This window comes from Mastomys coucha, unplaced genomic scaffold (genome assembly GCF_008632895.1).
Source record: "Mastomys coucha isolate ucsf_1 unplaced genomic scaffold, UCSF_Mcou_1 pScaffold13, whole genome shotgun sequence".
Lineage (NCBI taxonomy): Eukaryota > Metazoa > Chordata > Mammalia > Rodentia > Muridae > Mastomys > Mastomys coucha.
In genome coordinates this window covers 14,940,125-14,955,150 of record NW_022196895.1, presented here as the reverse complement: position 1 = coordinate 14,955,150, position 15,026 = coordinate 14,940,125, and positions in this window count along the sequence as shown.

Here is a 15,026-nt window from a genome sequence, read left to right as displayed (position 1 = left end):
CATGGATGGTCCTACATTCATGCAAATATAAGGCAACATTAACTTGGTATTTATAAAAGGTGGGGTATGACCTTGGAAAAGGGAATGGCATTTGGAGAATGGGGTATTGGAGGAAATGAAGCATTTCTATGATTATTTTTTATTATATACACATGAAATTCTCCAAATACCAACATTTAAAAAGGACTCTTAGCAAAATGCAAATTCTCTGGGTATTAGAATTTGGTTTTCTTGAATGAGAAAGTGAAAGACATTCTCTAACAAACAGACATGGTCAAGATACATGAGCAGTTCAGCTTGATGAATCATAGTATCGAAAACAGATTTCAAAAACTCCAACAAGAGCAAAGTATAATCAGAGAACAATTACTCACAATGGTTTAATAGTCCATGAGCTCCACCCTCTTCATGGATATCACTGATTCATATTTAGCCTCTGATCCCTACTCTGTTCACATTCATTCATGCTTCATAGAAAAGAACCACTGAGGTAAGATCATGTTTGCACTACTTTTTAAAGAGTGGGTTGATACAGAAAACTACATATGAATCCACTACATGTGATCTGACAGAAGAAATAATATTTACTATGAGGAACAACAGGTTTAGGAAGTTAGCAAGGAAATAACTGAAGATTGTGTACATCTGAGAATCCTTTCTATGAGGCATAGGCAGGTATTTAAATGAGATTTGTATAAGCTTTGTAAAGGAGGAAGACATGTACAAATATCATACCAGAATCATGAAATAAATATACAATAATACAATAAAATAAATATACAATAATACACAAATATATATATGTGTATATGTATATATACATACATATATATATATACATATGTATATATGTGTGCATGTATACACATATACACACACATATATTTTTTCTGACTTTAAAAATACAGAATACTAATGTGCTAATGTTAAAAACATAGTTTTAAACAACAGGATTGCTGAAGTGTGAAAAAATAATTCCAGTGTCATTAGGAGAATAATTTTACTACATTGATAGTTCAAAGACCATGCTGTAATGAGCTCAGAAGAAATTGATTACACACTGGTGATGTTTTCAGAATTGTACTTTCATCTGAGGGAATGTAGTTGAGAAATTATAAAGACTGAACAAGGTGGTCTGCAGAAAGAGTCTATTTTGCCATTAAAAGTTAAAATGGGTGTTAAGGAAATGGCTTAGTGCTTGTCATGAAAAGTAAACTCAATACTCAGAACCAGATAAAACTAGGCAAGATAGCATGGGTCTGCAGTCCCTACATTCTTTATAGTCAGAAATGTTGTAGGGCATGAGAATTATCATTGCCTAAAGGGCAACTGCTTTGATTGCGCATCCACAATAAAAGAGCTCGCCTCTAAGTCAATAGTTGATGAAGATTGAGAATTAAGGCTGTCCTCTGACACTTCCATGCACACTATGCCAGTCATTGTCTGTCTCAGTAACATGAAGATGGACAAATATAAATTGTTAGGCAGATAAAAGTTTAGTTTTGTGGAGTATGCCTACAATACTAGTAAATAGAAAAGGAGAGACATGAAGATGAATTTGAAGCCTGTCTAGACAGTTTAATGGCATATTAACTATGAAATGACAATCAAGCCAAAGCAAATCATAACAAAACAAACAGAAACCTCAAAGATGAATTATTGTAGAATACAGTAGGAAATATGACTATCTTTAATATTTGAAGAAGTTGACTTTTGGTAGGCATCATACTCCATCCAGTCACTATGCACACATCATGTAATCAGTCTCAAGTTTCAATAGTAAGTACTGAAATCTTTGCTATTTCTAAAGCAAAACATTAAAACTACTAAAAACTTTTATTAACATTAAAGTTTTTAATGATAATGGTAGTTTCTATGGCTTATGTTTTCCTTTCATGTACTCCATGAGTAATTATGGCTGCTATTTTCTATCTCATTACATCATTCTAAGTATTTCAATTAGAGCAAGTGGTATGGCTAATACAATCTTGATATATTTAGTTGTAAGTTATAGACATAGACAAACACACACACATACACTTTTTATTAACAGTTTTCTTCCACATAGTATTCTAATTTCTTAATTTAGGGCTTTGTTGTCTTGATCCAAGAATATTCCTCCTCCTAAGTTGGTGTAGTGGTCTGGATGTGCCTAAGCATGCCCGCATGTTCTGCTGATTATGCCACAAAGAAAGGCTCTGAAAATTCATCACTCTCAGCAACTCTCAAGATTTTCTTTGTGAGATAGGCATAGTCTTTTAATTCAAATGTGTGCTCAAGTATGATATTTTTGTACACCCCATAAACAATAATCTTGAGAAGGGGGGCTTAGTAAAATACTGAAAGTGAACCTGAAAGTTTGTTTTCTCATTCTGTTAATAGTTATCAGTTGTATTTTTCTGTTTTATTAGCTTGTTTTTGCTTATGACAAGGTTTCTCATTTTTTCTGGTGCTGTGTTTTTAAAAAAGAAGAACATACAAATAATAGTTTAATGAGGTTTACAGTTTCAGGGGAGGAATCAGTGACCATCATGGTAGAGAGTATTTCAGCAAGCATTCAGGTATGGCCCTGAAGCATTCGTTCAGAGCTCACATCTATTTTATTTACAAGCATGAGTCAAAGAAAATCAACAAGAAATTACATAGGGATATGAAACTGCAAAGTCTACACCTAGTGGCTTCCACAAGGCCACATCTCCTAATGCTTCCCAAAACAGTACCACCAAAAGGGAAACAAACATTGTAATAAATGAACCCATAAGGACCATTATTATTCATACCACTACACTAGGGTATGGTATCTCTTTTAAATAGGATATAATTTCAAACCACATATTTGTTTAGAAACCACTACTATAATACTTTAATGTACATAGGTTATACTACTATGAGTGTATTCATTATAGTTATAGTGGAACTATGCTGTATCATTTAAAAATAATCCTTTGATGTCCATAAAATCTGCTTATGCAGTTTTGGCTATTTCATTTTAAACTTTGTATTTCACCAAGAAACTAAAATTATGTATATTGAGAGGCCAAACCTATTCCATTTCTAAGCCTCCATCTTAAGAGAACCTTGACCTAAGGCTATACCCAAGTACCAAGAAGGACCCCATGGCTTGTCCCTGGCCCATCCTTCAGAGTTTTTCCCTAGCAACTTCCTATCAATAGTTAATGAAAGACTAGTCTGACAGTTTAAGATGTACTTTCAGACCATTTGTGATTGCTCATGGTTTTGCTTTAGAGCACCTGCATGTTGGCTTACAAGAGTCATACAATTAGATGCTTGCCAGTCTGAACCCCCCTTGCTTGTGTGTCATTTCCTATAAAACCTTGTCCTGCTTCACCCTTCCATTGTGTGAGAGGATCTCAAGCTTGTAATAGAAGATCCTAGTGCAATTACATCATAGTTGGCCCCTTGATGCTTTTTTTTTTTTTTTTTTTGGTAGTAAACGAACACTTCATGGAAAAATAGGCAAGTCGATTTCCAGTCTTTCTCTCTAATATATATAACTCTTACAATGAATACCTTAATTTCTTCAAATAACATAATGAACATTCTGAACTGTCTTAATGAACTGAGTTGGTAATATAATAAACATGATACCATTAATGAACATATTGGTTCTAATACAAATTAGAAAGATACATGTGAAATAATATTTTGTGTCTTACTTTTAGGAAGTAATTAAATTAAATTTCCCCAATAACTATGCATCTTACCAAAATAGATATTTTACAACTGTTATTATTTATATTTTATCTTATATGTTTCCACCAATTTTTAATTATATTTGATATTATTCTAACTATATGAGTAAATACATGTTTCATGACTGTTGACTATTTACTTTTTAAATAAACTAGTTGAAGTAAAATCAATTGCTTTTAAAATTGCCATTAGAATTAACTTTTCTGCGATTGTGTTTAATTATGTTTCTAATGTATTTTAAACTTGGTATATAGGATTATTTTTCTAACCATCCAAACTGCTAACCCAATTAAATAAGAAGCAATATTATGTGTTATACTTGTGTCAAATTTTTTGACATAAACTGGTCAGAACTGAGAGCAAACAGAAAATTTCTTAAGATGAAGATTTCAGATCCATAGGGAAAATAAAGAAAAGGTTAGGATTCTGATTGCTTGAGTTCATAATTAATCATTTAAAGAAAATTACTTGGGTCTTTGATTTTTCAACACCTGTATGAAGCTTATGGATAAGACACATATTTCATATTAACTATTAAAGTCTGTACATTACTAACTGGTTAAGTTGTATATATCTCCTTTAAAAATTATGTTTCAGTTTTAATATAATTCTTCTTAACCAGGGCTATTTAAAATGATCAATGACTTATTCCATCAGTGCATCAATCAAACTACATTGGAATTCTACCAGTGAATCTCATGAGTATTAATTCATCGATTCTCATCTTTAGCTGATAAATAGCTTATAGCTGGAATTAATATATAATAAACCTATTGATGATGTATAATTTAGTCAGATGGGAATTTTGGAAGAATCATGAAGATTAGAGTAACTAAATTGAAATCTATATTAATTATTTGATAAGACAAAATTATTGCCTAAGCATGATGTAATTTGTCTTATAGGGTATGGTCTGGATTTTCACCATTTTCGGTTTCACAACTGAAAGTAGGATCTGGTAGCTGTTCAGTCCATGAGACTGACTGTTTTTGCTGCTGTAGTCCTGAAAGCTGTTAGTTTTCAGTCTACATTGGAACCCTAAAGAAAACTGGATTTTATACTGACCTATCAACAAGATACACAAACTGGCTAGCAAGAGTGATAGCAAGCAGGCAAAAAATTATTTTCTTCTCTGTCCTTTTATATAGGCTGCCATTGGGAAGTATAGTCCAGAGCTAGGGAAAGATTACATTCTTTATATAAAATCCCTCAACAATGTGTCCAGTCACTTGGATTCAGTTGATTATAGATGCTATCAAATTGATATAATGATATTAGTCTCAAAAGAGATTTTCCTGTGTGTCACAGCCAAGAAAAGGATGAGTGACAGATAGCGGCAGGCTTGGAATTCAGAACTTGGTTGAGGAGTTTGAGATTACTACACACTTTGCTGCAACCATAGCTCCAAAATGCTGCTCCATACATGAACATGGAAAACACTACATTGTGCTATTATAGAAAGGGGAGGAATAAAAGCCACTGGGACAACTTGCTTTTTTTTCTTATTAGATATTTTCTTTATTTACAGTTCAAATGTTATCCCCTTTCCTCATTTCCCCTCAGAAAAACCCCTATTCCATCCTCACTCCCACTGCTCACCAACCCATTCAATCCTTCTTCCCTGTTCTGGCATTTCTCTACACTGGGGAATTTAGGCTTCACAGGACCAAGGGCCTCTCCCACTGATGTACAACAAGATCATCCTCTGCAACATATAGGGCTGGAGCCTTGGAGTATTTTGATCTCCCTTCTTAGAAGGATCAAAGTATCCACATTTTGGCCTTCGTTCTTCTTGAGCTTCATGTGGTTTGTGAATTGTATTTTGGGTATCCTGAGCTTCTGGGCTACTATCCACTTATCAGTGAGTGCATACCATGTGTGTTCTTTTGTGATTCAGTTACCTCACTCAGGTTGATGTTTTCTAGTTCCATCCATTTGCCTAAGAATTTCATGAGTTCATTGTTTTTAATAGCTGATTAGTACTCCATTGTGTAGATGTACCACATTTTCTGTATACATTCCTCTGTTGAGGGACATCTGGGATGTTTCCAGCTTCTGGCTATTATAAATAAGGCTGCTATGACTATAGTGGAGCATGTGTCCTTATTACATGTTGGAGCATCTTCTGGGTGTGTACCCAGGAGGGGTGTAGCTGAGTCCTCAGGAAGTACTATGTCCAATTTTCTGAAGATCTGTCAAACTGATTTCCAGAGTGGTTGTACCAGCTTGCAATCCCACCAGTAATTGAGAAGTGTTTCTCTTTCTCCACATCCTTGCCATCAATTGCTGTCACCTAAGTTTCTGATCTTAGCCATTCTGACTGGAGTAAGGTGGAATCTCAGTGTTGTTTTAATTTGCATTTCCCTGATGATTAAGCATGTTGAACATTTTTCTAGGTGCTTCTCAGCCATTCGGTTTTCCTTAGTTGAGAATTCTTTATGTAACTCTGTACCCCATTTTTCATAGGAATATTTGGTTCTCTGGAGTCTAACTTCTTGAGTTCTTTATATAGATTGAATATTAGCCCTGTATTGGACATAGGAGTGGTAAAGATCTTTTCCAACAGAGGAAAATTTCCTGAACAGATACCAATAGCTTACACTCTAAGATTAAGACATAACAAATGGGACCTCATAAAATTGCAAAGCTTCTGTAAGGCAAAAAAACAGTCAATAGGACAAAAGAACAACTTGCTTTTCAAAGGATCTTCATTTTTATTAATGAAATGTATTCTGTAATAGTTGCACACACACACATGCACATGCACACACACATGCACACATACACACACACACACACACACACACACACACACATGCAATGCATTCTGATTTTCTGATTATTCCTCGTCTCTTCCTATATCCTCCTCTCAGTCCTATCAACAATCCTTTTTCCTGCGTATCTCCTTGTCCATGACCTTTTGGTTTGTTTTGTTATTCGTTTAATTTTTTCAGGTCTGTCTTTGGGTGGGAAATTATCCAGTGAAAAATGGTGGGTTCATCTTCAGTCATGAACTTCCGATGAGTTATTATACAAAGAGGTGTGTATATTTATCTAAACTATTTCAAAGAAAGTTGTAGTAGTATACACAATTAATTCCATAACTCAGACGATAGAGACAGGAAACCTTTGGAGTTCAGAATCAGGCTGACCTACCCAGTATGAGCGTTATAGATACACCTACAATGTACTTTAAGTGTATTTCCTAACTTCATCTAGGGAGCCTTTTAGTCACTGTAAATATGACAAGTGACCATACCATAGCTGGGATGTCATCAGGTATAACTTCTTTTTGTAATCTAAGAATAACACCCTTCTTGCCAATTCTTTTTATAACGGTTCTTACTACCTTCATATCCTTTCTCACCAGATTTATGTTTTTCCCAGTTTTATCTATCTGTCTGTCTGTCTGTCTGTCTGTCTGTCTATGTATCTATCTATATCAAATAACTAATGGCTTTAATTATAACATTTCAAACATGAATGTAATATGCTTCAATCCCTTTGTATCATGCTATGCTCTTGCGTCTACTGTTCTCCTTAGTTCTATATCCAAGCCCTCTCTTCTAGGTTGAGCATTGTGTCTTTGTATTATATTTATTTTAACTATCACTTGTTTTGTCTAATGATGTTCTCCATGGTAACATGAACAGAAATGATAGTAGTACAGACTTGCTTCTAAGAGTTCATTGTACCTTATTTTTGATGCCCCTAATATTATATTACCTTAATGTGGTTTTATTGTACTGATTTGCTTCTAGGAACATTTTCTTTTTATGTATGCTAAATGGAATTCAAAACTCTAGACACTATCTAATGACTAACGATGGCTTCTTATTGGATGTATTTAATAATCATTGACATGAAATCACAAAAAAAAACCCCGAGAAACCCAATGTTGATACAATGAGGTTTCTTTGTCTTTCTCAACAGATTTTTTTCCATTAATTCATTCTCCATGTTACCTCTGTACTTCAGACTTAGAGGATGCATGCTTATGTGTTTATTGGTTTGACATAGAGTCTTTTAGCCTAGAATTTTGTCTAAGCATTAACTGACTGTCTTCATATATACCTTAGAATTATGTTTGAAGGTGTATAATACCCCACCATTTCGGTCTAGACATGGAGAGACTCACTGCTTTCCTACTCACAAGTTTTTTATGTTTAGTTATGAATGACATGTGTATAATTATTTACTCTACTAATATATATTTAATACCCCATGACATTTGTTATATTAGGTTCAGTTAAGAATGCATTCTATTCTATGGCGAAATATTGGCTCACTCTTATGGGTGGAAACCTCATTAGAAGATCTCTGCATAATGCTGCAACTGTGATTGAACATTTACTTTAGAAAATAAGTGGACATTCTAAATACTTGGATTATATTTCAAATGTGCTTAATGATAATTCTTTTGTGTTTTTGTGACTCATTGGAATTAAATTAACAAAAATGACAAATTATCATGTAGCCTAATTCATAGCATCATTATTTACTACTATACTGCTATGTACTATTTTCTTTATGGCTACATGAACAATTTACTTGTCTAAAGTAAATTGTTTAAAGTATAAAGGATAAAGTAGTATAAAGGATCTATGTAATATTACTACTACTAATAGTAATAATAATATACCTGATCTTTCACAGTTGAGTAAAACAATAGAAATCTGCTGATTTGCTGACAAACATGTATTTTCTTTCATGTATTCAACATCAATCATGAGGATAAATAATGTGTATGATTAACCATTTTTTCCTAATTCACTAGGAAATTTTTGTTTACTGTATGAGTTTTGGAATAAAACATTGAAACATATTACCCACTTGAAAGTAGTTTGGCCACTTTAAAGTATCACAAATGATTAACTGAATTATGATAACCTTAAAAATACCAAATAGTAGTAGTATTATCATTAAAAACATCAAATAAGGAAAATGTAGGGACGTATGTAGCATGGAGACAAAATCAGGAATTTAGATGACTTTCACAAAAATTAACATGTTATTCATATTTTTTCCTATTAATTCATTACAACCAAAGTTAATTTTGGGTATAATTATGCTTCCTTTAGAGATACAGTATATGGGCAGTGGTGGCACATGCCTATAATCCTAGCATTTGGGAGGCAGAGGCAGGTGGATTTCTGAGTTCGAGGCCAACCTGGTCTACAGATTGAGTTCCATGACAGCCAGGGCTACACAGAGAAACCCTATCTAGGTAAAACCTAGAGATGCAGTGTAATACATACCATAGGACTACTTTAAAATTAACCTTGCCATCTTAACCCCTTCAAATTTAGTTAACCTATATACTTTAGCTACTAAAGCTTTGAATATTTTGTTTCCCTATTTGATTGCTTTAAGGTGGTGGATTCATTGATCAACAAATTTTTGCTGTCATTCTCCCACCTATAGTATTTCTTTTATTTACAGTGTGTTAACTTGGCACAGTTTGCATTCTGTAACATAAATCACTTTCATGTTTATACCCTAACCCACTAACCCCTGTCAGAGTTAGATAAAGTCTCATACAGCCCAGGTTTGACCTCAAACTCAATACTCTTGCTTTTACTTCATTAGTTGATGAGATTACAAGCATGAACTACAACATTCAGTTATTTGCAGTTTCTCCTAAAATAAGTAAAATCTGCACCAATGTGAATTTCTTTTCCTCTATTTACTTGTTATTTACAATTGTAACAACTAAAGGTACTTTAGTCCAATTTACTTCTCAATGCCTCCTTACTCAAAATTTTTATGTGTTCATTTAGTGTTGCTAGAAGAAGTCTGTACTCAGAAAGACTTGTTTTAAATCAAACGTATGACTCCCCAAACAACTATGGGTTAAGTGGAACATTGGGACTGCTTGCCACTTAGTATGTCCTTTGTTTGTATTTTAATTCTTTCACAAATGCTTTCTTCTTGAATTAAGCTTTTAAAGCTAGATATGTTATCATGGCATTAAAAAAAAAAGTCTTACTAAGCCTAGCAGTAGTGGGACATGCCTTTTATACTAACACTCTGTAGACAGAGGCAGACAGATCTCTGTGATTTCAATGGTGTTGACTGTAAAGCAAGTCACAGAACAAAAAGGAAGACAAGTAAACAAACAAACAAAATCCCCATACTTCTATGCATGTTTTTTTAATTTGTTTTTTAACTCACTTTGTTAGGATCTAACCAATACTTAAGACACTGTCTTTTAAATGTGAATGACCTGATAATTTTCTTTCATACTGTTAATGTTGGACATATACATTTTAACATAATCATAAGCATATAACCTCTTTCAAATTACAATATGTTCTTTCATGAACTAACATGCTTGTTTATGGCTTTTGTTGTCATTGTTTTCTTTCTCAAAATTAGTTAATTTGAGTAGCTAACTAAGGTAAAGTAGAATAGTCAAGAGAAATTCTGGTTTATAAGGTTATAACCAAAGTTAACGTACATAGGTTTTTGGTTTTTTTTTTAAATTCTTTTACCTCAAAAGAGTTAAAAAAGTATAAATAACCTACATAAATCTATAAGTGCTATTTTGCTTTATAAAATTATGCTTTTTGAAGAAATATTTCATGCACAAACATTACAAACTACTGTCAATGAATGTAGCAAAGATATGCACTCATGTCAATAAATTCTACATTAATTTCTAGACAATAGTGTTGGCCAGAGTCCTCACAGTAATGTTTTAGTAGTTATTTCAACAGACCCTCTATATTACATGCTGCCATTTACTATCTATCTCAGCTTTATCAGTACAGCATATTTGATTATAATATATATTATATTCTTACCTTCTTATGGTTTAAATATTCATCATTTTAGTAATTACATCCTACAGTTTAATTGAAATGCATCCATTATTTTAAGTGTTTGCTGAATGTAAAACAGTTGGCAAACATAAATGACTATTACAATTATTTCAGAGTCCTATCACATTACTTACATATCTCATAGTTAAAATTGGACCAAGAGGGCAAACCTGTTTCACATCAACTCATCACTGCTCACCTATTTTTGTGCTTAATTGGAACTTTAAGGCTACACCTCTTCTCAGATTATATTTCTGTCAACTGTTGTCTTTCTGTCCCCAATTACACATTAGTTTTGAGTGATACAGTCTTTGACAGGATCCTGTCATTCTGGCATGCGGATAGCTCCTTTAAACTGATTAAAGATTTATTATTTTCACCAGACCGAAATTTCTTTTCGGTTTCAGTCAGCTCTATCCCTGGGGTATCCAAGGATAATACGATTGTAATTTTCTCTGAGCTCATCCTTTCTTTCCATCCTCATGCCTGAGGGGAGAAGTATCATGCTGTTCTTTATGAAGACATGTTTCATTTAACATACCCAGAAAGTGTGGAAAGAACTTTCAAAACTTCAGAACACATGGCATGGATGTTGTGGTACTCTATACATGAAACATAATTCTATTTTTATATGAAAGAACATCCATAGGTAAAGAGTTTTTTCAAACATGTAATTTTTAAGATCGTACAAAGACATAATGAAAACTATTGTAAAAATGTGAAAGTTAGTCACTAACTAGTGGTTTTCTTTTCTTATCTATCCAGAATTTGCATGTTTAAATATGGCACTATTAATTTTGTTGTTAATGTAACTATTATTTATTGACATTATTACTTATTTTTCTTTTATATGTAAATTGAAGCCATGTGAAAAAGTTGTCATTCATTTCTTTCAGAACCTTAGAGGATTTATTCTTCCAATAGATGTCTTCTGGAGAATTGAGGTCATAAAAAAGATAATTAATTATATAAAATAATTGATTATTTATTAATTAACTTCATATTGAATATTTAATAATTTTATAGATTTCAATTTGAAGAAAAACTCACTTATCTAGAGCAGCTCATAATGAAGATATTTCTAATTGCTTTATAAAAGTTTCTGGCAGCTTAAGGATTGTGAAAGCAAAACTGAATATTTCAAAGTTTAGCAATTTGAGGTATTTTTACCTTATAGAAAATGTATTATATGACTGTGACTGATGCCATTTTTTTCTTACTATCTCTTGTTATATGTTTTTATTGATTATCTTTGAAAAATACTCTTGAAATATCTCATGGCATTCTTCTCTGTCCTCGATGCCTGGAAATCCCCTACATAAGGTTTTGAGCAATCCACTACTCATAGAATTAGACTGTATTTTAATGAATTCCAAAACTTATGTTATTTAAATGATTATTGACCTGTGTCATTTACTGTACATCATTTTTTAGTGGGAAAAATTAGATTTTATTTAGCTTTAGGGCTAAGAGAAAGAGAAAAAGAAATAGAAAGTAAGAGAGACCTAGTATCATAACCAAGCAAATTTTGTGTGAACAATAAATGCAAATGTACCTTGATCATCAAGCACAAAATCTTCTCTTATATTTGTAACAAAATGTGAAACTGATGGGACTTTTTGAGTTTTGTGTTTCACCTCAACATATGACCTTACTATATATCTAAATGGTGCTTAATTCATAAGATTTAAGAGCTAAGAGTTAAGGAAGAGTTCTCATTTATGCAGAGACTTGGGGCTTACTGTCTTCAATATTCAGTATTACTAAGTAATGATATTGCACAATATGTACTGAAGTTATCTAAAACAGGGAACATGTTCATATGTGCATAATTTTATGTATAATAAATATCTTGGAATATATTACTGTATAACTAATGTTTATTTCTTGATATACTATAGCTACAAGTTCTTCCTCTATAAAAGCAAATTAAGATAGAATATTATCAAATTAGTACCATTTTCTAGACTATTTATATCATAATTGTATTTAATATTTACAACTCCTTATTTTAAATACTATCATAATTTTATGTAATATTTACAGATACTTATTTTATGAATTAACTTTTGAAATGGATGAATGTACTAATAAATATGCATTATATTAGATTTTATCTAAACTATCAGCATATAGAATATTTTCTTTAAATTCTAACTCTGAATAAATAATGATTTAGGTCAATGTAAATTAATCCCTTATATTGGCAAAGACTAAATGCAACCACAGGTCAATTTGGCAGATTAAAATCTTATTCCTTTGTGTTTAGACTCCTGTACAAACCACATACTCACTTCCTATTTCTACAGTCAGATTGAAATTGACAAGAATTAAAGTATTCAACAAGTGACTCAAAGTTTCCCACATTGTTTCATAAAATATCAATTTATGGGTTCCTTGTCCTTTATAAACCATAAGTTACACACTGTTGATTGTGTGGCCTTATTTTATGATTTTGTTAATTTATTTTCTCACATATTGCATCTTAACCATATTTTCATCCCCCCCCCCGACCATATCTCTTCCATCCCTTCATCTCCTTCCATCCCATCAACTCTATTTCCCTTAAGGAAAGGACAAGCCTTTCAGGGAAACTAACCTAATTTGCCATTATAGTTGTATATAATGTGTTTTGAAGAACTTACAAATGGATGGAAGCTATTTTTGATGCTTATTTTATACTTAACATAAATAAAGCAAAAACAAATATTCCTCTCTTATAAAAGGAAAGTAAAATATTCTCTCAAAAGGCTGATGGACATCTTATGTGTCTGTATATGACAGGAAAATATTTTACACTTTTTTTTAAGTTGGTTGGTATTCTTGCCAATGAATATTTCACCTATGTAGGAGTAAAGAATGCATCAAATCTGCTTGTATTTGATAACAAGTTAAAATAACTACCTTTCCATATATGTGATAATGTATATTTATTATTTAATAGGTAATCATAAATATAGTTTGAATGGCTATCACCATCAGGTTATAATTAGTTTTGATAATAAAAATCCAAGGCAGCACATCAAGTAAAAACAATAAGTTGCAATTTCATACTACCTGTCTGATCCTTATAAAGTATAAATATTTTAAATCATTGAACTTTTCTAATTTTGTTTATATTAACAAATGATTTCTACCTGAACATATAGAATAATTACAATTATCCTATATTTATCTCTGAAGATAAATATTCATAAAGTAATTGAGGCATCAAACACACTTAAATAAAAAACTGTTTGTGATGCCTATGTGATTAGAAACTCCATCCTACATTCTCTCTCTTTGTTTTTAATTGAGGGGGAGGTTGAAAGGGGGGATGGAATGGCAAGAGAATGGGAACAGGAAGGCAAGAGCAAGAGCAAGAGCCATCCTACATTCTCATTGCTATGACAAACTGCTTCACAAAACAATATGAAGAAAGATTTATGCAGACTCAGAGATTGAGAGTACAGTTGATGGCTGTTAACATGCAGTTAGCAAGAGGTCTTTCTCATGTCTGCAGACAAGAAGCAGAAAGAGAGAATGGCTTGTGTTACACTTACACTGTCTATTTTATTTCATGAACCGCATTACTACACTTACATCAATTTATCAATTGCCACAAGATTGGACCCTTCCCATTTTTGTCATCGGTAGAAGCTGTCGTCCTGAAGATTCATCTCTTCCTGGCTAACTAAAAACTATCCATGGTGGAAGGATGAAGAGGTGCTGGTTTTCTTGACTTATTTCCTTGGGTCTGATAAAAAATGTGAGAATGTTCATTGTAAACATAATGACTTCATCATAGCAGATGGGATGAGATTCTTGGTATGGAAGGACCAGAACATTTCAATGTGCTCATTTGTACTTTCCATCATTATACTGAGCAGAAAAGCTATTAAAGCAAAGATATGATTGTATAGACAAGTAATAAGTGATAGCAAAACCAAATGCTTAAAGCAAATTAATTTATTGCTAATGTTCCTTTGAACAAGGAAGGTGTTCTTTATTTTAAAAAAGCAAAATTTGAAAAAAATCCAATAAAGAATGAAATTAAGAAAAATTCATTAGAAAATTTAATATTAGAACAGATGGCAATTATTTACATAAATATTAATATCTTAACTAGGATATATTTTAAAATAATGAAGTGACAAGTCTTATATATAGATGATATTAACATAAACAACAAAAACACTTTTCTTGATTGTTTTGTGTTAGGAAATTGCTAGGGTTTGAAATGTGAACTTTGTTCATCTTTGGTAAACACTGTACCATGAGTTACATTAGAAGACCCAGAGCTATGCATGCAGAGTACTAAAAATATAAAAGACACATTTTTTTTCTGATGGAAATTGATTGAATAAATACAATTGACACTAAAAAAGAAAAAGTATGAAAGAAAATTAAATGAAAAATGTTTTAAAATCCTAAAATTGTTTCATACAAGAAATAAATACAGCTTAGTGTGTTGTGGGTATTTAAAAAGAGAGATTATGGACATTAAGA